The sequence below is a fragment of the Labrus mixtus genome, chromosome 1 (assembly GCF_963584025.1).
Source record: "Labrus mixtus chromosome 1, fLabMix1.1, whole genome shotgun sequence".
In the NCBI taxonomy this organism is placed as follows: domain Eukaryota; kingdom Metazoa; phylum Chordata; class Actinopteri; order Labriformes; family Labridae; genus Labrus; species Labrus mixtus.
In genome coordinates this window covers 7,027,196-7,053,430 of record NC_083612.1, presented here as the reverse complement: position 1 = coordinate 7,053,430, position 26,235 = coordinate 7,027,196, and the positions used below count along the sequence as shown (strand labels likewise).

Here is a 26,235-nt window from a genome sequence, read left to right as displayed (position 1 = left end):
CCCAAAAGAAGCAGAAAGGTGAGTCCGTGTCTGGATTTTTCATTTTAAAAAAAGGAGGAAAACATGCATCAGTGGGGACTAGTGGTGACTTCAGCGGCGGATTAATCCATATTTGTGCTGAGGTGAATCTTTTTTGGGGATGTATGTGGGATTGAGCAGAGCATGAAGATGTCACAGATGCATGTGCGGCTCTTTTGACTTGCAGAAAATGGAGCTCTATGACACCGAGGGAGTCATTGATCTGTTCACATCGATACCTCCCCCGATATGAAACCAGGAATGTCACAAGACGGCTTCAGGCCTCTACGGCTTGATTGAAAAGACTCCTCAGTTAAAGACAACAAGTGACCAGAGGAGGTGCAGCACGACTCTCGGGATAATGGGTAGCTGGCTTTGGGTCCGCACTTCATAACGATCAATGTTACAGAAAGCTGAGAGCTTTGCGGCTAGCGGGATCGCTAACGCCACACGGTGAAGACAGATGGGACTGAAAGAGCCGCACAGAACCTGCATGTTGTGGACTTCACTGGACTCAAAGGATATCGTCACACAGGAAGTCAGCTTCTCTGTGGTGCGGCTGCGTTGGTGTAGTCCGGGTGATGAGCGAGTCAAACACAGACGAGGAGGCCGTGATATGAGTCATGCCCAAGACAAAATGTGAAACTTTTTTTAACTCACATACGTTTCATCCATCCATCCAGCTTTTCCCGTTCGGGGTCACAGGGAGCTGGAGCCGATCCCAGCTGTCATTGGGTGAGAGGCGGGGTTAAACCCTGGACTGTTCACCAGCCAATCACAGAGCTGACATACAGAGACAGACAACCAGCCACGCTCACATTCACACCTACGGGCAATTTAGAGTCACCAGTTAACCTAACGAGCATGTCTTTGGACTGTGGGAGGAAGCCGGAGAGAACCCACACATGCACGGGGAGAACATGCAGACTCCACACAGAGAGACTCCTGTCAGACGGGGATTTAAACCAGGAACCTCCTCCTCGCTGTGAGACAACAGTGCTGACCTCTGCAGCACCGTGCAGCCCTGACATAAGTTAGCTTGCCTCAATCGCCTTTTATCTTCTCAAGGTATTGGATTTTTAAAAATGCAATCTTTTTTCTAACCCTGAGTAGCTTTGGTGGCATAAACAAAACCACCATTTGTTGTTGGGTTTAACCACTCGGTCAAGTTTGGGAAAAGATCTTGGTTTTGGCCCCTTTGCTTACTCGGGTCTGGAGCAGTGATCGCCACGCTGATAGTGTGATAGTATCGCTGGAGTATGTGGAAATTAGCAGTTCCTGCATGTAACTGCTAATTTCCACATACTCCATGTGCACTGTGGTCCGTCGGCGCCGCAAAGTGCGCCCCCGTTTGCTACCAATCTAGTGAATGCATGCACTCTCCTGTGCTCATGTTCCAGAAATGGTATGTGAAAAGTGGCAGTGAGTTTTCCCTCTGCCTCATAATGCAGTCATGACAAGTAAAGGTCTTCGTGTTGCAGGCATTAAATATTATATTCACTGAGTTTCAAATGCATGAAAAACAGAACCTATAAATCTTTATCTAATGACGCATGACGATTTCACTAGTGCAATGAGACAGGATGATACAAACACAAAGAGGTTCGGTCTATATGTGAATAAAAACACCATCAACAGACCGACCACTTTACAGGGAAGGAAAGCAAAGTGGACTTTTGTTCTTCTTTCAAAGTCAGAACTTTGATGTGTATTGTCAGAGGAGGAGGGCGGAAAGAATCAAATGTAATACTACACTATCAGCTATACGAGTAGCAGAGTACATTAAGGCTCACTCAGCAGAGCTCGTAGCATTAATATTATACTGCATATACCTTTGAAATATTGATCAGCCACATTTTAATGGTTAGAACCACTTTTCTGTTCTGCAGACGGCAGAGCAGGAAGAGCCCATTAAAAAAAAAAACGGAGTGGAGATAAAACACAAGCATAGGTTCAAAGAAAGAAGGGTCATTATTCTTTATTTTAATACCAAAGAGCCGGAAGGACACGATTGGACAATAAAATATACATTGTTACCAAAAAAGAAAGGATTAAACTTGAGCTGAAAAAGTCAGCTACCTCTCACATTTTGGGAAAAAGATTTAGTCTCTTTTGTGAGGGTTGATTGGACTCGAATCTTCCGTCTTTATTGTGGAAACAAAACAACCGTTAGCTTAGCATTAAAATGCATCTTAAAGTTGATTGGGTTGTTATCTGTTTGTCTCTTTAGGTTTGCAAAGAAATGTTTGTCTTTGGTTTGCAAAGTCTGTTAGTTCTCCTTCAGCGTTCACTCTTGTCAATGATTGTGTATCCATAAGCGCTGTCGAGTGTGCTAGCAGCGCCACTACGCTCTGCTCAGTTCAAAATTCGCACCAAGTATATTTTTGAAGGAATCAGCTACAAGCACACGTCAAGCTGGGCAGAGAAGAGCAACCCGGACAGGAAGTCAGACGAGGAAACGCACAGAGCGTCCGGTCAATTTCAAAATAAAACACAACAAACGGACTCCTGATCGTATTTTCCATCACTTTGTATTATCACAACATTACTTCAAAATCAGGCACCGAATGAACAACCAATCAACCTCAGAATGACAAAGCAACATGTTGGTCTCTTTCGATCATCAAGAGCACCATCAGTAGTTCTTCCTGCGTCAAAGCTGTAACCAAGGGCAACCGGATATTTATAGAGTGTGGCTAACATTAGCACTTCTGCCAGGCCTTCAGTTCTAACTCACAAGTTAACGCCCAAAATGTGAACATACATTGCTCTGGTGGATATGCCAGTTTATCCTGAACCAGACTACATCTCTTTTTCTTTTTCTAGGCCAAAATACCGCCAAATCAGACTGCTCCCTCCTACGAGATGCTGTCCGTTCACTGTGCTTGTTTACATCCAGGTAGTGGAGCTAAAGCCAGTCTATGGCTACAGCCCCAGCTAGTGGCGGATGGCTACATTGCAGTTTCAGCATGACATTTCACCGGCATAGAGAATCATACTCTGATAAAAGTTGTTTTTTTATTTATAAAAGTGAGAACAGTTTCAGCGTCTGCAGACCTCTGATATTAAAGCCTTAAAAGCTTTAGATTATAAACCCGCTCTAATCTATTTACTTCCTTTAAGAGATCAATAAAACATTGAGCTCACACTAGAATCATCTAAGAGCCAAATGGCAGTTATATAATGTCTCTTCCTGAACACATTAAAGTGCGCCTGAGTACATCAGGTGGGGAAGCCTCTGAGTAACAAACATGGACGGTTCAACAGAATGAACGTTGAGTGAAATACTTCTCAGACTTCTCGTTGGTGCAAGAGTTTTTAGAGAAGAGAAACCGAGACACCGAGAAAAGATGATCTCTTCCTTCAATATGTGTTTGTGACAGCTACAGCAGGGTAAACATTTATGATGAGCTCCTTTAAGACGCTCACAGTTTTAGTTTAAATGTCCAGGAAAGATGGCCGCCTTGGTTCAATATTTAAAAAGGTCAACAGAGAATTGGAGCTCAACACAGGATGAGTTGACTTTTCCAATATTTATCCACAGCTGTTCTCTTCCTCTGACATTAAGCGAAACTGTTTTGTTACATTTGGGAACAAACGTAGGACTTATAATGTCAACCCGGGTCTCTGGTGTGGTTTTAGTGCTATGAACGTCGACCATCTGCCCCCGGCCAGCTCTCGCTACGACGAGCGTGTAGCGCAGGAAAGAACCACTTACTGCATCCCAAAATGAACTGAAACAGAGCCCGGGAGAATCATTGATGTGGCCAATATGTTTACCACAAAACATGTTTGGGAATACTAACGTTAACTATTCAGCAGTAAGCAAAGACAGTGGTGGGAGGAGAACAGAACATGGGAGGATTCATCTTTCAGTCAGAGATACCGCGGCTCAGTCATAGACCCAACGCTTCAAAATATGGCGTCCAAGGCCCCGTGTCCACCCAGCATCTTTTCTCAATCGTAGAGAGTAGAGAGCGTTCTCAGCAGCAGACGGCCACCCGGACAAAAAGGAGGCAATCAGCTTTTTCCTGAGCTCTCTGCCTTTTTTTGCGGCTCATGTTGAAAATATTTCAACTTTTCAAGAATGCGCTGAAGGCGCTATTTTCCAAATGTTTGATATTCCCCGTAGTTTTGCCGCCTACAGATCGTGTCTTGTACTCACATCCTCCTCACTCTGATCGGGAAATAAACGATCTCAAATATAAAACATGCAGTTAAAAGTAACAGAGCAGTGTCGGTCATACAGCAGTCAGACTGTTGTCATAGAGACGGGACGCCAGCGGGAAAAACACTAGGTGGACACATAGACTGTAAATATGAATGTTTGAAGCCTGACTGATGTCACCCATCTGTTCCTGCAGGGGGCGCTGGAGTCCCATCGATGGCGGTCTCCATGCTGGAAATGCTGTCTCAGCCTAACTTTCAGTCAACCTAACGACAGGATGAGAGCTGGAGCTGAGGCGGGTTTTAAACCTCCTGACAAACCGTTACACGACGCCCACCTGTCAATCATGTCAGCTACACGCCTTATTGTGAATAACTCTTATCCTTCATCAAATCAAAACTGATGAGTCGTCAAAACATTCCCCCCCCCCCCCCCCCCCCCCCCCGTACAGTGTGTGTCAATCGAGACATGAACTAATCAGACCTGTTTGTTTTTTTGAACCAGGCTGTAAACATGTTAATCTCTGCTGTAACAACAGGCTTTTTAGAATGGGTGTGTATGTGACTTCCTGTGCTTCTGCAGCTCAGCCTCTAGTGGACACTTGAGGAACAGCAGGTTTTTACACTTCCACATTGGCTTCATTTTCCAAAACCAGAGGTTGCTGCTTTGGGTAGACAGAGGGTCTAACACAGAAGGGTTCCGATTGGTTAATTGATGGCATAAAAGCAGATCTCTCTCTTCACACAAAAAGCTAGAGAACAGCTAAATGACCTACTGCTTCATGAAAGAGCACGACCTGCTCCCAAAAGGAAACCATGGTGACGTGCGAAGTGTTGGCAAGTTTCAAACCCTACGCTCATATAAACTTCACTACGACATCATCTCAGGCTGCTGGATTTGAACATTTCCTCCCCAGAATGACAGATAATTAGAAACAGAATCATGCATATTGCACATATTGTGAAAAGATCTGAGAAATAATCATTGTAATCACGCACACACATGACCCTCGCTGGATTTCTCTGCAGATTTAATTGCCGCACATCTGCTGTTTCCCTCTTCATCTCGCTCTGCGCTTTCATTTTTATTTCTTTTCGACACCCTCGGCCCACTCCTCCGTATTCTCTTCCTTTATGTCTAATTACCAACTCAGCCATCTGCCGCCCACGGTAACAGGTCACACGGCACCGCGGACGGATCACAATGACCATCGATTATCCGGTGTAAGCACATGTGCACAAACAGCTCTGTAATTATCTGCTCGGTTACTCTGCAGAGTGAGTCATCGCATCTTCAACGATGGGCCTGTTTTATTTTCTAACCGGTTAACGGAGCCTGAACAGTACATTAAAGCACACACACACACACAAACAAACACACACACACACACACACACAAACAGTCACTACAAGACCACCGAGTCAAGGCACTTTCATTCCACTCAAACGGAGGTCACATTAAATACCGACTTCGACCTGTTGAGGATGTTTGGTTCCGACTCCATCCCGCCTGTGAGTCAACAGCTCATCCAAACATAGGACCACACTTCTATTTGTCCTCCTTCAAAATAAAAGCACCAGATGTTTGCAAAGGGAGAATGAAAGTCACAGAGCAGAGAACGAAAAATGTAACCGACAGGGTGGACGGCGAGCGTGCGCGATATGACGCGGTAGACGGCGAGTGTGCGTGATATGACGCGGTATCCAACGCGCGTGTCTTGTAAGGAGTTTGGCCCAGGACTTTTTTCAGAATGTGTGTCAGGAGTAAGTGTACGAGTGTGTCCAACAGAACAGACTAATGACGTCATACAGGAAAGTAAGGACATGGCAGTAGCTCAGTCTGTAACAGGAGGGTCTCCGGTTCAAGTCCCGGATCCCAAGTCTGGGAAATTGGTCTGGTATCTGGAGGGGTGCCACTTCCTGAGCACTGCTGAGGCGCCCTTGAGCAAGGCACCAACAGCTCAGGCGCTCGTTCATGTGCAGCCCGCCTCGCTCTCACCTCTCACCATTAGTGTGAAAACGTAATTTCCCCTCGCTGGACTAATAAAGGATCTCTACTTCCTTCTTCTTCTATCCAATCGTTGGCCCTCTGGTGATAATAAAAGTCATCTGGCCCTCTTCACACTTTACATCCTGTGACAGGTGCACGGTGCACGCTATGACCTCCGTGCATGTAGTTGAGCTGCTGCATTATCTTTCCTGTCCTCCAGGATCAGTCCTCCTGGATTTATGAAGTATCGGCCTATCGAGCATCAGTCGGGGTTTCCTCCTCACCGCCGTCCTGAGAGCCTCCTCGCTCTGATGACACTCTGACACGCGTCGCTGATTCCCTCCGCTAACCCCGCTCACCGCGGCATTAGCATAAAGTGCTCCGGGTGAAGTGCGAGGGCCGACTCATCGCGGATTCCAATCGCACACTTGAGGGATTTCCGAGCGAATGTAAATGGCATTTCTCGTTTCCTAAATCAGATTTCACACTTCCTGGACGGGTTAAGTGTGGACTTCTTTGTGGCAGCGGCAGCAGCCAAGTGCTTCTACTGAGTGCTTTTGCACGCCGTCTAACGAGAGGTGGATGTTTCGATATTCTCTCTGAAACGTGTCTCACCTCTGTGATTACAAGAAGAGGGACACGAGGGCGAGGAACCGGAGCAGGCATGAAGGCTTCAAGGGAGACAGAAGCAACCAAAAAGAAAAAGTCTGATTCTAAACGTTATCTATCTACCGTTTTCTCAGCGATGTAGAAAACGCTGCGAGTTCAATGCAGATAGAAGGAAAGCCAAATAATCCCATGATGCATCTCTCCTGCCAAATGGTAAATCAACTCAGCAGGGTTCAAGAGGGAGAGGAAGGAGCGGTGAAGTGTCAAGGAAAAAACAGCTGTTACAACGAGACAACAGAGAATTACAGTGTGTGTGTGTGTGTGTGTGTGTGTGTGTGTGTGTGGACTGTGGGAGGAAGCCGGAGTACCCGGAGAGAACCCACACATGCAGGGGGAGAAGAGGCAAACTCCACACAGAGAGGCTCCTGAAGGACGTGGATTCAAACCAGGAACCTCCTCGCTGTGAGGGGACCGCGCTAACCACTGCGGCCCCATTCTAGCCCGCCCCCTCCCATCTTCATCATTTATTTAGTCGCCCTCCTTCATCACAGGAAGTCCAAAAAAAAACGACTCCATAACAAAATCCGAGTGTGCGATTTTAGATTTCTTTCAGCGTCTGAAATCAAAATAGATGTCACTGCTTTCACTTGTATCATAACCACGTTAGCTGGCGAGTGTTGTTGAGCAACTTTCTCTGTCCAAACACTAAAAATACTCCTCCTCTGTCCGAGGTTATAGGGCGGGCTGATCTCTTGTTTCACCAGTTCATTTTCAGCCGTTTAAGTCTTCTAGTTGGTCGGTTGTGTCGCTGCCTCACGCCTCACATTGCGCCCTAAAAACATCTCGGCCCCTCGACTCAGTGACTCTGCTGCAGCCTTTAAGGTGGAACCAGATCATCCCCACATGTTTGTCTGAACATTTTATAAACCAACCAGGAAGAACATGGAGCAAGCTGTGTCACCTGTCAATCAATCCATTTTATTTACTTACCTGGTGACAGAGTCTAAGACGTTTCAGCTGACTCAGCACTTCCTCTCCTTCCACTTCACTGTGTGATGCAGATTGAATGTTGAACCTCGCTCTACATGATCAGTGATGTTGTTAGAGGAACGCCCTCGTCCTGCCTCTCTGGTGCATCAAGTCTAAAAAAAGACGCAGTAAACCAAGCGGCCGTGAGTCCCTGGGAAGCACCTTTCATCATCTTTCCCCTGCAGCCGGCCCGCCCAAAAGCACGAGTTACTGCCGCTGATTTCATCCAAAAAAATAAAAAGTGCATGTACAACCTTCAGCCTGGGACACATACGACTCACTCGACTCCACACCTGCAGGTCCCAGCGACTCACCACATTGAAATCTAACATCACTGCATGACGCGTTTGGGCTGCTAAGATCTGACACAAGAAAAACAACATGCATGCAGACCTCTGTAAAAAAAACAAAAAAAACATAGATGTTCTTTTCCGCTTTTTCAGTCATAAATTAGAAAAAAGACAAACAAAAAGTAAATTTCCTTTTCATGTATTGAATGATAAAGAACAGGGCAGTCGTGCAGAAGAGATCGGATTTTGGACCTGAAGGAGGGGGGGACTGGGTTGGTCATATATTTGTACACTGTAGTTGACTCAGTGCCTGGATTGTTAAGATTAAAATCAATAAAAATTCCAAAAAGTAAATGAGCCGTTTCAGGTCAACCTGGCTCTTTGAAACTGTAAAACATCAGAGAAGGTTTATCCCAGAAATAAATCAACAACAAACCATATAAGACTCCTTAATGTTTACATCTTGGTGGATAGAGCGACCCCTGTGGTTACTGTATGAAACTGCAGGAGATCATTTCCTCGACCACCAAAAACAGCACACACACACACACACACACACACACACACACACACACACACACACACACACACACACACACACACACACCGAGGAAACCAGATTCTCTTCCAAGAACAACTCGTGCTTTAGTTTCTGCTGCAGCAGATCAACAGCAGACTGACGGGGATGAGCTCTGACAAGGAGAACATTTAAATGATTAAGATCTGTATTTATTTAACGTCATCTTTTTATCTGTTTCTGACTCAAAGTATTTGATTAAAAAAATCAGGGAAAGGATGGGCGCGTGCGTCACCTCCAGACTTTACTCCTGCAACAATCTCATCTCCGGTTCATCGTCCAAAACAGACTCAGGTCTGCCAACGCGTCCTCCCCTGCAGGACTAACCATCAGTCCTGGGGGGGGGGGGTCTTCTCCATTGCAGCTCCCACCCTCTAGAACTCACTCCCAAAAAAAAAACAAAGACCCCCCCCTCCCACTCACTCTCCACCTTCAAGAAATCCCTAAAAGCTCACCTCTCCAACATCGCCTACAACCTCTAACAAACTGTTCTCATCCTCCTTCTCTTTTTTTTTTTTTATCTCTTCTTTGATTTGTTTTCATTATCTTCTTGTTGTTGCTCTTTTTGAGTATTCAGAAAAATCACTTTACCTAAAAATCGAATGTTTCACATAATAGCAGCATCAACATCTGAATATTTCTAAGAGAGAGAGAGAGAGTGATGACTCTGTTGGGACACATGTTCCCGGAGTTGATCATCCAAGCTGTTCAAGTTCAGGTGCGTTTTGCATTTTTTTTAACCCCTCGTGTCTTTGTACCTCATGAGTGTGTCTTCGACCTCGCTGTTGTTACATGTTGCAGCTGTCATGATGTGTGACAGCACGAGGAAGGAAAACAACCTCCACCTCCAGCAGCTTCCTGTCTGATTTAGAGAGTTACATGTGCATGCAACAGGAAAATAGATAATCAGTAATGACTGATACATGTTGAGATTGATGGAATGCACACAAACTATGTCATGATTCTCCTGTAAATGCACATGAGGGGGGGAGGGGGGGGGTGTTTGTGTGCGTTTGCGTGTGAGGGGGGTTTCTGAACATGGCTCAGCAGATAAGAATGTAGCCCAGTTAGACCTTATCCAACACACAGGTCACATGGAGCTGACACACACACACACACACACACACACACACACTTTAATGAGCAGAGGCATGAACACAATCCACACCAAGCAGGATCCTTGACTCACGGGGTTTTTTTTTCGCAGTTGAAGATTTGAAGAAAAGTGATTTTCTGCAGGGTTAGGGAGATAAAATAAAAAATAAAAAAGTAAAACTGTCCCTCACCTGTTTCTGTAGCTCTGCAGGCTGTTACTTCCACTCTTGTTCCGAAGCAGAAATCACTCCATTTTCTAATCCAGTGTTTGTAAACCATTCAGAAATCCATCCACAAAGAGGGGGGAAAGCTCTGCATGAGGAGGAGGAGGAGGAGGAAGAGGAGGAGGAGGAGGTGGCATTGCGTCCAATCCTGTGCAATGTGTGTGTGAGAGTGAGAAAGACTCTCATCAACAGCTCAGCGGCCAAACTGTCCTCACGCGCAAACGCGCACAAACACGCACGCAGAGAAGACAGATCGAGGAGAGCAGGTGGTGGAGCGGAGACTCCGGAGAGCTGCAGAGAGGCTGACACCGCTGGCAAAGCTCAGAACCAAAAGAAGGTGCCACCCTGCCCGGGATGGAAGGGGTGATAGCAGAACCTGGTCCGTGGTCCGGAGTCCGGGACACAATCCGGCAGGTCTGTTGTTCCTTCGCGTTACCACCCGGTGCTCGATGTGAGGAGGAGAACTCTCACTCTCTCTCTGCTCCCTCCGCTCAGATCCACTGGAAAAATGAGGCTGTCTGCAGCAGCACCACCCCCCACCAGGATAAGCCCCGCCCACACATTGGCTCGGCCAATAGGAGAAGCTGAAGGTCTTAATTCCTGCCCTCTCTCTCTCTCTCTCTCTCTCTCTCGCTCTCTCTCTCTCTCTCTCTCTCTCTCTCTCTCTCTCTCTCTCTCTCCCTCACACACACACACACACACACTCTTCTCAGAGACAGTTTGGCGACACAGACAAAGACTGAGGTTCACAGGTTCAGGAGCCAATCACAGATGTTCTCCCTCTAATACAAGCGGGACACAAACTGAGTCAGACTCAGTGGGCTGGAGAAACACTTCTGTGCAAGTCTGACTCAAAAGCATCAAAGAGATTTCACAGCATTTCAAAAAACATCTTCGGTTAAATCTAAGCATCAAATTCGACAACTGTGATCAAGAAATGAAACTTCTTCTGCAGAGTTTTACGTGTATTCTGTACCCTAACCCTAACCCTAACCCTAACCCCATGAGAAACAGTCGAGGTTTCTGCTGATAAACTGATTAAAAAGCAACAACTCTCGGATGTCAAAACGAGGCTCAACAATCACACCTTTTGTGAACCTACTTCTAAAAGACGACTAAATGAAAGTTTGTAGCAAAGGTTACAATTTTTCTTTCTTCTGGATATTGTCAGAAAAAGTTACATGATAGAATTTGATTACCAGTTTGCAGATTCGATCGATCTAACATTTTGTCATGCCGATAGTAAATTTAGTCTGAAACTCAAAGTGCTTCCTTCCTTCAAAATATTTTGCAGTCAGAAAAACATCGTGTGCACATCATCTGAGAGAGGTTTGGATGTTTGGAGGAACGGCAGGAAGAGGAGTTTCTGCAGTTGACCCAGCCACCGCGACATCATCACCCTTTGGTTTGTCGACTAATGTTTTGAAGCTTTTATTTGAGCATTATTTGGTTCTCGTGAAGCAGGAAGAGACCGCGTTTGGTTGACAGGAAGGAGCTGCTGAGGAGTGAAAATGCTAACAGACAGCGTGGGCCCTACAACAGCAGAGTCCGTTTCTGACGCATGATCGCAGCCATGAACTTCTCGACTCAGGGCTTCCCCAGATCATGTGGGAATGAAGAGAACAACGTGCAAACAACATCTTACTTTGAGTCCCCGAGGCAGATTTGCTGTCCAATCACTGCCTGTTTTGACGTGATGTCGATAAAGTGACAGAAAATACGATCGGGAGTCTGAATAGTGTGTTTTATTTTGAAATTGACAGGATGCTCTGTGCGTCCTTTTGTCTGACTTCCTGTCCTCGTCGATCGCCTCTGTTCAGCTTGACGTGCGCTCGCTGAGGGCTCCATGGAAATATAGACCGTGCATATTTGCAGCGGAGTGGAGCAAAATGGCGCCGCTGGCACGTGCAAGAGAAAACAGAAGCATTGACCAGAGGGGGCGCCATCAGCTCCAGAGTGCAGATCCTGCGGAGATTTCCAGTCAGTTATCAGCCAAGGATAAATCTAGCTTTGTGCGTCCTGTGGAGGAAATCTAAAAACAATAAAGATCCAACAACAACGTTTCCCGTGCGTATTTATTGAAAGACGTTTTGCAAAAAGCATCGACACAGAGGTCTGTACATGTCACAGCCCTCAGTGTTGATGAGAGATGAAGGTGTTTTTCACTCACTGGATGTTGATGGGTATCCTCCCTGTGTGAACGGGAGGCGAGCTCAAGGACGCACGTAAATTAGAAACTTACTGGAATGGACACTTTGGTAGCAGGACGGATACAAAACAGAGATAATCTGACGGCTGTCACGCAGGCTCATTCAAGCATTCAGACACTTTTACTGACGTGATTTAAAAGGACATCAGATAACTTGTTTACATGGTTTAAGACTCAGCTGCGTGGTTTAGGAGGACGTCTTTGTAAGTCTTGGTGACAGTGAAGTCACTGAAAAAATACCTGAATCTCAAAATCTCAATCTCACATCTGCTTGTTTCCCTTTCAAATAAAACCCTTAAAGTAAAAATGTGCAACCTTTTATCCACTGGATGTCACACTTGAGCATCGACATGAAATTAAAAAACGCTTGTCTTTGTTGACCACACTCTCCACCGCCACATCCAGACTGGATTCAGCCGTCTTGGTTCAACAACGCTATGCCTTGGACAGACACCGCCTCCACTTTTAAATACACATGGCGGGCCAATGGGAGGGAACTCGCATGCGCAAAAATGTGCACGTTCATGAACCCACATGAGTCTTTTGGAAACACTGCACTGAGATCACCAGAGGACAGTTCGTCTTCACGCTTATCTTAGGAAGTCATTAATGAACAATACACCTTCACAGGATGATTTCAGCTATACTTGTGTTTAAAATGTTGCACATTCTTAATATAAAGTGATCTCTGATTGCGTATGGCGATGGCAAAGTGGGAATAATGGTTGAGTTTTTTAGCTTAAAGGTTATTTTCACAGGTTGGGGTTGCTAGCCCCAAGCCCAACCGTGCACCATTTCTGGCTCCTGGTTATATCATGGGGTTAGTTTCTTGGACTCACACCACATAAGGGCCTGACAGGTTTAGGGTCGTCCATCCCTGCATGTCAAGCCAAATCAGCTCCTGCTACTGTGTAGTGAAAGCTGGAACCAAAGAGAGCATTTCCTACCAGCAGCGCGAGACTGTGGAAAAGGAGATCAGGAGGAAGAGTTGGGGATGCTCAAAAAATATATATAACAAATGTTTAGACAAAAGAATCCACGTTTCATGACAGCCCCATAAAACACCATTTTATCTCTGTCAATTAAAGATCAGGAAATTATTTTTTTTGTACTTTTCTAACCAAAAATCAGTCATTAAGGAAGTTTCTATGAGTAACACTGAAATATTTCAGTCATTCAGACGGAACCCCCAAGGCACGAGAAGAAGAGGCCGGCCCAAGAACACCCAACGCAGGGTCCTCGAGGCCGACATCATACAGAGCGGACTGTGGTCACCTTTGCCCCATAAGGAGGGGTGAAGCTTTAAACAACATTACTTTTTCAAATAGAAAGAATAGAAAATGTAAATCAGTCAGCAAAAGTGAGAGTTAGTGTGACTCTGTCTGTGACTCCTGTCTGTTAACACGAGGCCAAGAGTTTGCCAATACAAACAGAAAAAACCTGCAGAAACGTCTGATTTCACAAAATGCAGTCCAAAGTCCAAGGACGCCGCGGGGGTCAGATTCTGCTGAGAGCCTGACGTCACGCTCCGGCTGTCAGCTCCAGATAAAACTTATCGCTGTGACAAAGAGGAAGCACGTTTAAGATCTTTGGTATTCTCTTTAAGATCGGAAAGGGGGAAGCTCCTTCAGACTCAATAATCCTTAAGAAATACATCAGAGCGGGAGAAGATGAAGAAAAGCAGTGTGGTGTTATCAGTTTCGGATGTTTGAGGTCGGAACAGCTCGGAAAGAGAGGGAGAGAGAGTTTCCAAACAGGTGAGAGATTAAATAAATAAGACGGAGAATGGACTTTGAGTTTGTGTGAATAATTTAACCGTCGAGGCCGCAGGAGAAGGCTAAACAGCTGCAGAACAAACTGTTTGAAAACAGATTGAAAAGTATAGAGTTACTGTCAGAGTAACAACAGACGGTGAGAAGATGGACTCAGATGGATTTGTTCAATGCTTGTCAAAGCCCTGCATGGATGTTAGCCTTGATGCTAGTGAAAGAGGCTGCTGGGTGTGAGGTTGGCAAAGATGATCAGCAGCCTGAAGAGATTTAATTTACTCACTTCTCCCTAACTCCATGTCCTAACAGAATGCAAGCGTTGGATATCCCGCACGATCGCACGTTCACTGTCCACACTGCATTGGTTAAATATTTACTTCGAGGGCTTCGTTATCTCCACTTTGCAAAGCCAGTGTCAGGTCCTTGTAGAGACCCCTCCTTTCTCGTTCCTGGTCCGTCTACACAAGCGACAGAGAGGGAAATAGAAACGGCGCATCAGGGTAAAAATGGTCACGGGAAGTAAGGACACTCAAATAAGAAACAATAGAATCAACCTGATTTTGTTGCTGACGCTCGCTCGCGTCGCGTCCTGCTAGGTCAGACTGTAACTCCACAACAACAGACTTTTTTTCATACTTCAAACCCGACTGACACTGAGTCACGTGTTTCCACTTTAAGACATTTATCAGACTTCACACAGCTCCCTTTATAGACACTTTATACAACAACTTTATAAAACATGCAGGAGTCGCTCCCCTGCAGTCACAGACTCGAGAGATACAAAAGTATAAGAAAGGGCCCTGCAGCTGCATGCGATGGGGAAGCAGCGCACGAGAAGTCATGATGTATTTATGTTGAAACAGAAGCGTTCTCATCTCCATCACCCAACCTGAAGCTTTGTCACAGACGTGTTCCTCCTCCTCCTCCTGATGCTGCACACTCGACCTTAAGTCGAGTATTTAGAGTTTAGCACGTCCTGCAGAGAATCTCCTCCTGTGAGGTTCATGTGTGAAAGGGGCCGAAACGACCTAAATACAAATATATAATGTGTTAAAACAGTGCTTTAAGATGGGGGAAATCTCTGATTTGTGGGTAGAAAAGCCAATCAGATTCTTCTCTTACTTCTATTATTTGTATTTCTATTATTTGTCTCCTCCGCCTCTTCTTTTCTTTTTCCACTAAAAGCCATTTTCTACTTTTTATCAGACATTATTCTCCATTAGGCTACCTGTAATACGAGTGGTGACCGACAGCGGTGTGAAAATGGTCTTCTTGTATCATAACAACGGACTACCGCCCCCCTGTTGACACTAGTTTTTTGCCGTCTGCTCGGCGTGTCAGGGCCTTAACAGCCAAAGATACGACGGACTGAGATACTGAAACTAAAGGGGAGGGTCTGCGCTAAATGATGGATCAGTGGTCGTCAGACAACGATGAAGATCATGTGTCAGGGCCCTGATTTCATCGCGTCATCCTCGTGGTGCATTTGTGGTCAAGGGGTTAGAAACATGTAGCTTCGAACGGGTTTAGTTAGAGAAAGAGGAGGGTTTGCGAAATCTACTTAAAAGTTTTAAAAACGGCTGAAGGAGAGAGAGAGAGAGAGAGAGAGAGAGAGAGAGAGAGAGAGAGAAGAGAGAGAGAGAGAGAGAGAGAGAGAGAGAGTTTACAAAGAGGATTCAGGGAGGAAAAGAAGGTGAAGCAAAAAACCCGCAGATCATAAATAATTCAGAGACAAGTTGTTTTTATAAGAGCAAGAAAAAAAAAATCAGACGAGGACAACTTTCTCTGAGCTGCAGCCCGACTCCGAGACGAGTTCTTTCAGTACAGACACACTCAGCTGTGCATCCACTTCTTTACGACACACACACACACACACACACACACACACTCGATGACTATACACAAATACTCAAGGTGAGGTTGAAGATGCAGAAGAGGCATCATATGCAAATAGCCCATATGTGCTGCCTGTCACTGCAGCAGTCACACAGGCTCTCTGAACTCACACACAGGGTGAGTAGTGTGTGTGTGTATGTGTGTGTGTGTGTGTGTGTGTGTGTGTGTGTGTTTGTGTGTGTGTGTGTGTGTGTGTGTGATAAGAAGAGGTGGGCTGACAGATGATAGCTGGGATTCTGTTTTAGCGGTGGGGTCAGAAGTCGGACGGGACACCTTAAAGACAGCTGGACGACCGTCCTGAGAAGCCTGATACTGTGCCCCACACACACACACACACACACACACACACACACACACACACACACATGTTAGCAGGTTTACAATATAATTAACCTTCTCTGACCCACCTTCTGCTTCCCTCCGCTTGTCTTTTCTTTCCCTTTTAAAAGTTTTTTTTAAGGGTATTTCAAGTATTTTAAACTAAGTTGAAACATCATTTTGATCCTTCATGACTAATAGGTGCAACACTTTTGGGATCATTAGCAGGTGCTGAACAGGCTGTGATGTCTGCGTAATCCTTGAAGGCAACGCTTCTGGTCAAAGTTCATCCTCTAAAGGTTGTCCTTTTTGTTTTTGTCACTGACAGGCTCAGATTATTCTCAGTGTTTGACAACATTACAGAAAGGATCACTACAGAGATATACCTTTCTGTTGAAGAGGAAGATGTTGTATTTAAACAAGAAAACAGCTTATACATGTTATTATTCAAAGCCACCAGACTCCAGTGAAAAAAAGAGTTAGAAGAAGAAGAAGTAATTTTACCTTACAGATGACAGGAGTTGCTTGTCTACAGATGCTAAACTTTCTGCTGGATGGAGCTAGGCATGTAAGCATCTGTGGATCATCAAGGATGATTTACAAAACAGTCGACAGCTGATTCTTTGACCTAGTTTCGCCTGGAGTCGTTAACAACCTCAGTCGTCTGTGGGTCGCTGGGGTCACATTTTTCCAAGGTGGGAATGTGGCTTCAGTTGTTTTGAGAGAGAATTTCTAGCTCGGTCTCCACCAGTTAGTTTAGAGCTGAAGAAGCCTTTTGGAGAAGAGGTGCAACGTCTTCAAGATCTTCAACCAGTCCAGAGTGACCTTTGGATCAAGTTCCAAATGTATCCCGACCTGGGTGGCTGAGTGTCTATGCAGACATGTTGTCTACAGATGCATTCATCTAAAAAGGACTTTTACACTTGCAGAAAACTCCTAAAAAAAACTCCTGATATTTACAGGAGGAGCTGTATGTGGACTTCTGAGTTTCTCCTGCAAGACTTTGTTTTCAGCAGCAAGTCCGAGTGAGCTGATGTGAGAACGCAGCAGGATATTCTCAGGAGAATTCACCCAGAGCCAATAGGAGAGGGGAGTGCGCGATCCCCATGTACGGAGGCTGTAGTCCTGGGTAACACTTTATATTAATGTACTTGTAATAAGCATTAATAACAGGTAATAAGTCACTTATAAGTCACTTATAAGACCTTATTAGATTCTTTTTAACACAAATGAGACTATATAAGTGTTAATATAGGCATAATTAACAAATGTATTATGTCTTATAAGACACTTATAGGCTCTTATTAGAAACGTACTAACACTTTATATACCGTCATAAACATTAAAAAGATGTTTATGAACATTAATAAGACTTCATGAGTGTTAATTAAAATATAAATTAATTTATAATTGGCTTGTAAGATATTAATTAACACAAAGAAACTTGTTTATAGACCACTTATCAACGTTCATAAGATGTTTATTGACATTGATAAGACTTTATTAGGTTCATACTAATGCCTTATAAAGGTTAATAAATACTTTATTATGCACTTATTAAGAGTTAATAAAGCTCCTCTGCAGGTACTGGATCTAAAGTGGGAACACTACTTATGAAGATTAATAAATACTTTATTATGCACTTATTAACAGCTCAGTGGGAACAGGGTCCAACTTTCAAGTAAACGCAGAAACAAAAAGGAGGTCTATTGAACTTCCACTCAAACAGTTTTTGAAAAAAAAATGCTACTACAAATACAAATATTATCTTTAAGATTAACTGTAAACAATATTATGAAAACATTTGGTGTGTCATAGCTACCAACATATCTGATCAAATTCAGGGGGAAAGCATAGTTGTTTTTAACCCTGGTATTGACAAAAGAACCAAATTATGTACTTGAAAACGGGGAACTTCCAAGTGCACCAGAGTTCGGTTCGCCCTGTGAGAACGTGGTCCGAACCAAGTGAGGGACGTTAACCAAAATGCAGTGCATTGTGGGTTAAATTTGGCCGCCTGTAAATGATGTCAAATGGGTTTGCTAACGTTAGCATCTCTAATAACAGCCTTCAGTCCTCCTTACAGGTTAAAGTATTCATGCCTGTGCTAAATGTGGTCACACCTTTTTCTCCATTTTAAAGATCAAACTACTGCCAAACTGCGTAGCGCTATCGGATGCCCTTCTTCCACTGTCCTGTTGTTTACTTTCAGGTCAAAGCGCAGCATTAGGCCAGATTGCAGTATAGCCAGGCAAGACTGATTCTTTATTGAATTTTTTATTGAATTTTTTATTCTTTATTGAATTTTTTTTTTTGGTGTCATGGTTTGGTCGACACATCTTTAAAAGATAGAAATTCCTTAAACCAAAGTGTTAAATGGTAAAGTTGGCTGATTGGTGACTCACAGCTCTACCCAGCATCCCTGTTTACTGGACAGTTACAGCGGATAGCTATATACCTCTATCTTAAAGGATGACACCAACCCCTTTGCACAGTTATTTTCAGCTTCTTTCCTGTAGACGGAGGTCCAAAGGTGCAGAAGAAAGTTTCCTGCTGCTATCACTGAACTAAACTAGCTGTCGCGCTATTTGCACAAACAAAACAAATTTTATCCGACCAGAAGGAATAATTCATTTATTCAGGCAAGTTTGACTTTTTGTTTAACATTCGCTGTTCTGACCTTGGAGTGCATCTTCAAACACAATCAGTTGAAATGTAGAACACTTCATTTTCTGCAGCATGAGAAGTTCACAGCAGGATGAAGGTGATCTACAGATTTTGATCACAAGGACTGGGAAAGATAAAACAGCACTGTAAAAAAAACCCAACTAGTTATGACTTATCCAGCTGCGGCCATTTTGTTAATGGGGCCATCTATAAAGCCAGGAGACGTGTGCTCTTGCATGAGGAGAGGTGAGGACGTGCTGCCTTTAACATGTTTCTTAGTCTGATTTAATCATGAAGTAAGCTGCTTTATTTCCATTGAACTTTTGTTGTTTTGTTAAGTTAACACATGTTGGTTTAATCACTGTAAAACTCACCTCTTGGAAAATCTTCATCTGCTGAGTTGCCTTTCTGCAACCTTCCTAGACAGTTGTGCTAACTACTTTACAGACATTGAGATTGACATTTCTTTCCATGTATCTAGCGATGTGGAAAATTCCAAGCTTTGGTCTGCAGGGACTCAGACTTTTTCTGACAAAGTCCAATCAATCAATGTGAACACTAGTGTGCCAATTTGTAAGTGTGGAACTGCTGGGTTTTTTTTCAGATGCAGGCAGATCCGAGTCTCTCCTCCTCCAGTGGTTCAAACTGGAGTAGTGTTGTTGCTGATAAAATGGTTATCCTGTTTTGATCAGAGTTATCAAACCTTCCTGCTGCTTCTGGTCATCTCATTAAGTTCCTCTTGTCTCTGACTCACTGTTTGCTATCTGTCAGTATCAGAAAGAAGGTTCAACAAATTCTCAGGCTGTTTTTGAAACATCTACTATACTTGAGTACGTACTGATTTCTCTGGCAAAATATTCAGTAGATCATCAGACCAATCTTCGCTGACTGTTTCCCACAATGCAAAGCGCCAGGTCAAAGATTTAAAAGACGAACAGCTATGGTACCAGAGAAAATAAACAGGGGGTTTCAACAGGGGGAAGCATCCAGTGCGGGTAAGCCTCCCATGTGGGCGGGGCCAGCCAGCTAGCAGGCCAACAAAACCCTCTAGCAAAAAGCTAATTTGTTATTTACGTGGACTTGAAGGCCATACTAAACCCATCTCGGCTAAGATGACACAAATGTGCTTAAAAATGACTTTTATATTAAAATGCAAAACTTGAAGTTAATGGAACCATTCTTAGGGCCTTGCTTGACTCTGGCAGTGATTAGACATTGGTACACAGGAAGTTTTGTCGGCATTGTCAGCAGCAGTGACACCATCCTTATCTGTTGTGTTCATGGAGATGAGAAGCCTTATCCAACAGCTGACATCTACATTAAGGTAAAAGGTCAAACTTACCTTTTGAACATTGGGGTTGCTGATAATCTGCCTTTTGATGCTGTTCTAGAAAGAGACCTACCAGTTATTTTTGATTTGTTGGAGCCAGAACAAAGCAGACAGTGTAACGCTGTGTTAAACAGAATGCAGGCCATGCAATCCAATGAGCTACTTTTCAATGAGGAGTTGGAGACCACACCTGGGAAGTCTCGGAAAACCCGCAGACATTTTCTTCGGCAAACTGATGCTTCTGACAGGGCTTTGGGAGCTGTGTTACTCCAGGGACTTCAGGATGATCGGCATCCAGTCGCCTACATCAGCCGGAAACTGTTCCCCAGAGAGGTTCGATATTTGACGGTGGAGAAGGAGGCACCGGCTATCAAGTGGGCCCTTGACTCCTTTCTGGTACTACCTTCTTGCTCAAGAGTTCACCTTGGAGACGGATCACAAGGCCCGTTTGGTTTGTAAACTTGGTTTTCTATTTTTGGGTAAAATAAAAACCTACCTTTTCTTTAAACTTACTCCTGTGTCTCGTGCCTTACTGCTTGGTCCCTAACAGTCCCCCACAAGAGAATCCTTCTCACCAGGGTAAGCGTGTTTATAAGACACACTACAAGTGAAGGCCTGTGTCTGGCCATGAAATGTTTGTCTGATTTCACCTATGGCTTTGATGATGTCACCAGTTGTAATAATCCCAATGGATTTCATTACATAAAGATGTGGGTTCTTCTTTTTTAGGCTTTGGTAGAGAAACCGTCCAGTGTTACAATGTTACAATTCACTTAGCAGACGCTTTCATCCTTTCATATATTAATGTACTTGTAATAAGCATTAATAACAGGTAATAAGTCACTTATAACTGATATATACATCAGAGAGTAAGTACAACACTAATCCATTCATACACCGCCACTGAAGCAGCGGGAGCATAATAAGAATCTAATAAGGTCTTATAAGTGACTTATTACCTGTTATTAATGCTTATTACAAGCACCTTAATATAAAGTGTTACCTAGTCCGGACCTGTAGCTCATTCCCCTCTTTCTCTTCCTCCATGATTTCTGACTCTGTCCACTGTCCTGGTCGGGGGGGGCGAGGGTTCAGTGGCTTCCTCAAAGGCACCTCGGCACCTCTCCAGCAACCAACCCAGAGCTTGAAACGGCGACCCTCTGGTTCCCAATCCAAGTCCTTATAGATTGAGCTGCAGCCGCTGGGCAGTGATTAACTAGTATTATCAAAAAAACTTTGATAGATTTGACTTCATTTTTGATATATCACCACGGTCTTCACTCTCATGTGTTCCGGAAGTTCCTCCGTGTTGGTAAAGCAGCATTTCAAAATAAAAGCACCGGCACAGATTGACATTTTGGGATCATTTCTCAATAATCTCTCTGAAGTATAGGGGGCGCTGTGCTCTTACTCCGGTTGTCTGGGATCAATGTTAACATGTGAGAGCGGAGTTTGGACATCTGAAACCAAATATACAATTTTTTTAATTAACCGTAGAAATTAATTTGAAACACTAACAATGATTATTAGGGATGACTGGATTTATGGACGTGTTCCAAGCTTAGAAATCAAAACCACCAAAGCTTGAGTTTGTCGATCAATTTAAAAAATGCAGAGTTCAGAGCACATGGCGTCTGTTTCTTTGTGCACAAGCCACTGCACCAAACGTGTCTCTTTAAGTTTCCTGAAACCACAAGGACGAGTCGTCACACACAGCATGAAAACAAAAATCACATGTTCAGAGTGTGTACTTTGTGTGTCTGAATGTGCAGAGGTGTCAGCGAGGCTGCTGCAGACACGACGTTAATATTTGATGAGCTGCCAGATGGCTCAGCGCAGCCTTTGATAACCATCTTTAATACTGGTCGTCAGGCGCATACCTCTGTGTGTGTGTGTGTGTGTGTGTGTGTGTGTGTCTTTCAATGACGGGGTTCTGCGATCAAAGAAACTAACTCCAATGGCAGACACGTCAAGAGCCAGACGCACATATCAATAATTCACCACACACGCACACACACACGTACACACACACACACACACACAGGGTAAAGTGCCAAAAATGGTGATTCACGCTGAGACAAAGACTGAAGGAGACTCTGGATGTTAAATCTCATTTCGTCTTTTTTCACCTCGTCTCCTTTTCTCCTACGTTTCCTGTCAATAACAATCGGCTTGTTTGGAGTCTATCGTTTGATTTTTTTTTTTTTTATCAAATTGTAGAAAACAACAAGTTTCAAAGTGTCAGATAAACAATCGGACGGATGTTGAACATCTTGTGTTTGCCGAGGAACAAAAAAAAACATTAACATATCCTTTGAGTCTCAGTTAAAAATATTCGTTATTATAATATTATTTCACCGCCCTGCATGCGAGCTTTGTTCATCTTTATTTTTTAACCTTTTTATTTACTCTCTAAAGAAGCACATTAGTCCCTCTGAGGAAACCTGTTTTAGCGCGGGGAGACGGTGCAAAGATAGCATCACAACAAGCTGCAGACAAAAGAATCTGAAATCAGGACCAGACGACTAAAAACAGATCGCAGCCCTGAGAGAGCCGAGCTGCAACACAGACACAGTGATTCTCCATCTGCTCTGAAAAAGACTTTTAATACAAATGTAGAAATGAAGTATAATAATAATGCAGCTGCACGGTGCCACAGTGGTTAGCGTTGATTCCTCACAGTGAGGAGGAGGTTCCTGGTTTGAATCCCCGTCTGACAGGAGCCTCTCTGTCAGTACTACACCCGGAAACCAGAAGGCTTCTGTCCCTCTGAAACTCGTCCCTCCTCCTAAGATTCTGCCATAATTATTATTTTCTTTTCATGGTTTTTGTGTTCAGTGTGAAGGAGCAAAGCCTTCTTTAAGGCTGTTCAACTTTGTGGACCGCAAAGAATATTTTGTCAACGATTGGCTTCAAAGCTCCTACATATGCAGATGTGGAAACAGCTTAAGTGTGTGCTTGAGATGCAGACTTATCTGATTTCAGTACCCATAATTCATTGCAATGAAGACAATATAATGCAAAGCTCAGAGGTAGTAATATTTCATTTCATTTCAAACCTTTATTTATTCTCACTGAGGTTTCCCTCATTTCCAATGCTGTCGAGATTACAAGCTCAGTAAAACGAACAAAAACACAATGTTAAAAGACAATGTTAATTAAAGTGTCACTTGAATCAGGAGTCATATTAAAGTTTATGCAGAAAGTGCTTTATTCAGCCATGCAGACTCTCTCTCTGTGTTGCAGACTGGACGTGTTGGCCGTGTGGGAGAGTCACACCAGGTCACAGGTGAAACCATTTGGATTCAGCCCTCCTCTTCCTTCCACAGGGCTCAGCGTTGATTGACAGCGTGCCGAGCGGTGTGAGAGGCGGCTCCTAATGAAAGCAGGATGAGACGCGGAGTCTCCTCGTGTTCTCTGTGATGGATTATCTCCGTCTGCTCCGGTTTGGTTTCAATCGCAACGAGATGGAAACGGCTCCAAATGGCTTCTTCTGAAAGAGGGAAAATTAGCCCCCGATACATCGGCACCGACAGGAACTAACTGACTCTGAAGAAACACAATCTAAACTTTAAATTAGAAAGAGACCAGCGCCACCTACAGGCAACAGTAGCAACAGCAGTAACTTCACCAAACACAACAGGTTAGCATATAAACTATCATCAATCAATCAATCATTATTTGATTAGTACCAATTCCTAACAAATGTTATCTCGAGACGCTTTAAAAAAAAGCAGGTAAAAAACCTTACTCTTTCTTATTTTACAAAAGAAAAATGGGATAGAGGGAGATAGATGCAGGAAGGATTTCTCCTTTGTGTTCCTGTTGAAATCTAGTAGATTTATTTGGCTTACTATGACAGTGAGTCTACCAAAGTCACCACAGGACAATATTCACTCCAACAACGAGCAGCACAAAGATGTCTGACATGAAGAAGTCAGAAAGAAAAAAAAAAGTAAAAGAAGCTGGAGAAAACAGCGCTACAGTGTTTTTGTTCGTGAGCCGGTCTGCAGGGAGAGCTGTGAAATCTTAGCTCCAGCTGCCTCCGGCATCCAGAACAACACGAAATCCTCTCCTCCATGATTGCATGATCGCATATCAACTAATCCCAGAGTCTCCAACCAGAGCAGGAATGACGGCTGCACACACACATGGAACAGTTCATACACAGGAATCAGTCGTTCTCTGCTACTGGAGGCCAGAAAGTTTGTGGAACCAAATATGAAATGTGATTTTTTTTTGTTTTATTGTAACAAAAATTGAGGAATGTGTTTCCCAAACGTGAAGTAGTTTGACATTTAAACCAAGCAGCAACGGCATGGGAAGAGAAATGAAGCTAACATGGCAGTGCCGAAATGTGCAGTTCCTATGCCTATGTTCCTAAGTAATGCGGGCGCTGTACCAAACCGTTGTGGTGAAGAGGGAGCGGAGCCTGAAGGAAAAGCTCTCGATGTACCGGTTGATCTTCGTTCCAAACCTCACCTCTGGTCATTGGGTTGTGAGTAGAGACAGATACAAGCAGCCAAAATAAATGTCTGGGCTCAGCCTTAAAGAGGAGCTTGGAGTAGAGCCGTTACTCCTTCATATTGAAAAGGAACCATGTTGAGGTGGTTTGGGCATCATTTGCCTTTCTTTGGAGGTTTTCCGGGCATGCCCAACTGGGAGGAGACCCGGGGTTAAACCAAGAGCTCGCTGGAGGGATTATATATCCCATCTGGCCTGGGAACACCTCAGAGTCCCCCTAGAGGAGCTGAAAAATGTTGTTGGGGAGAGGGAAGTCTGGGTTGACCTACTTTGCCTGCTGCCACCGCGACCCGACCTCAGACAAGCGGAAGAAAATGGATGGATGGATACATAATCAGATATAAAGCGTTTTTGGGATTGCATGTGTGGTCATTTTTCCCTGCGCTGCTGTTGTGGTTTCTCTGTGTTTTCAGGTGCTTGGGGAGGCCTCCTGGTGCTGGAGCTCCCGGTACACACACCTGCTCTTCACCCTGGGTTGTGTTTTTCCCCCTTCCAGCGCCTTCCACCTCCGAGCTCCAGCGCCTCAGCCACATCACCCACCTGCCCAGCTTAACCTTGTGGCTTAAATCAATCAATTAAAGGGGACATATTATGAAAAATCCTCTTCTACAGTGTTTTTGAACATATATTTGGGTAACCTGAGTGTCTACTGACCCAAAAAAAGTGAAATAAACCCATCCAGTCCTTTGTTTGTGGTCTGCATAAGTCTTACAACACAGAGAAAAATGCTCTGTTTTAAATTTGCTCTCCTTGTGATGTCATAATGGGATTATGGTAAAAAAAACAACAACAAAAAAAACCCTCCCCTCCCCTGATATCTCCACCCCCAGCCTAGAGCAAAACTTTTACACAGGTCCGCCATTTTTATTCTCGCTACAGAGGAGTGATGTCTACTGGGAAAACTCAAAGGGGGGGTCATTGCATTTAAAGAGACACACACACCAAACGGAGCGTTCTGAGAGAGCTGGTTTATACAGGGTCACAAACCTCCTCTGCTGCTTGATTCATGTTATATTTTGACCAAAGCACAGCACAGATGTTTCATTCAGACCACAGGGGGACTGTTTGAAAAGGTGGAGAAGGGGGATAATATGTCCTCTTTAAGGGAACAAAAATGTAACCAGAGCTCCAACACTCGTATTTCTTAAAGTTTAAAACCAAAGTCGACACGGTTTCATGAATAACAGAAGAGTTTCAGAACATTTCAATGAATGTGTTGAGTCAGATCTTTCTCTCTTTTCTTCTCCTTCGGACTGTGTCCTCCTCTGGCTGAGCTCCTCCTCGTCTCCCGTAAGTCAGGAGACAAAGAGGAGCTGAAAGGGGGAAAGTGAGAAAGAAGAATGCTCCAGTGTGAAGCTTCAGAACCCACGGCTGCTTCATCAGGGGACACTTTTTCACACCGATGACAGTTTGCCAATATTCTCCTTTTATTCCATTAACAGAAGCACTTTCCTGCTTTGGTTATCTGCTCCCTGATCCGTCCCCCAGAAAAGTCAGAGCTCTAAGTGTGTATGTGGACTCCG

At 44.1% G+C, this 26,235-nt stretch overlaps 2 protein-coding genes across 2 annotated transcripts in view; both read right to left on the bottom strand.

Moving 5' to 3' along the window:
- large2 (LARGE xylosyl- and glucuronyltransferase 2) overlaps positions 1-10,491 on the bottom strand; it is a 75,088-nt gene extending 64,597 nt beyond the window's left edge. The window contains exon 1 of the mRNA XM_061047517.1: positions 9,967-10,491. The gene's annotated coding sequence lies outside the window, so the exon portion shown is untranslated. The remainder of the gene's footprint in view (positions 1-9,966) is intronic.
- The window catches only part of LOC132980801 (serine/threonine-protein kinase BRSK2-like), a 575,981-nt gene that overhangs the window by 267,611 nt on the left and 282,135 nt on the right, over positions 1-26,235 (bottom strand). The window lies entirely within an intron of this gene.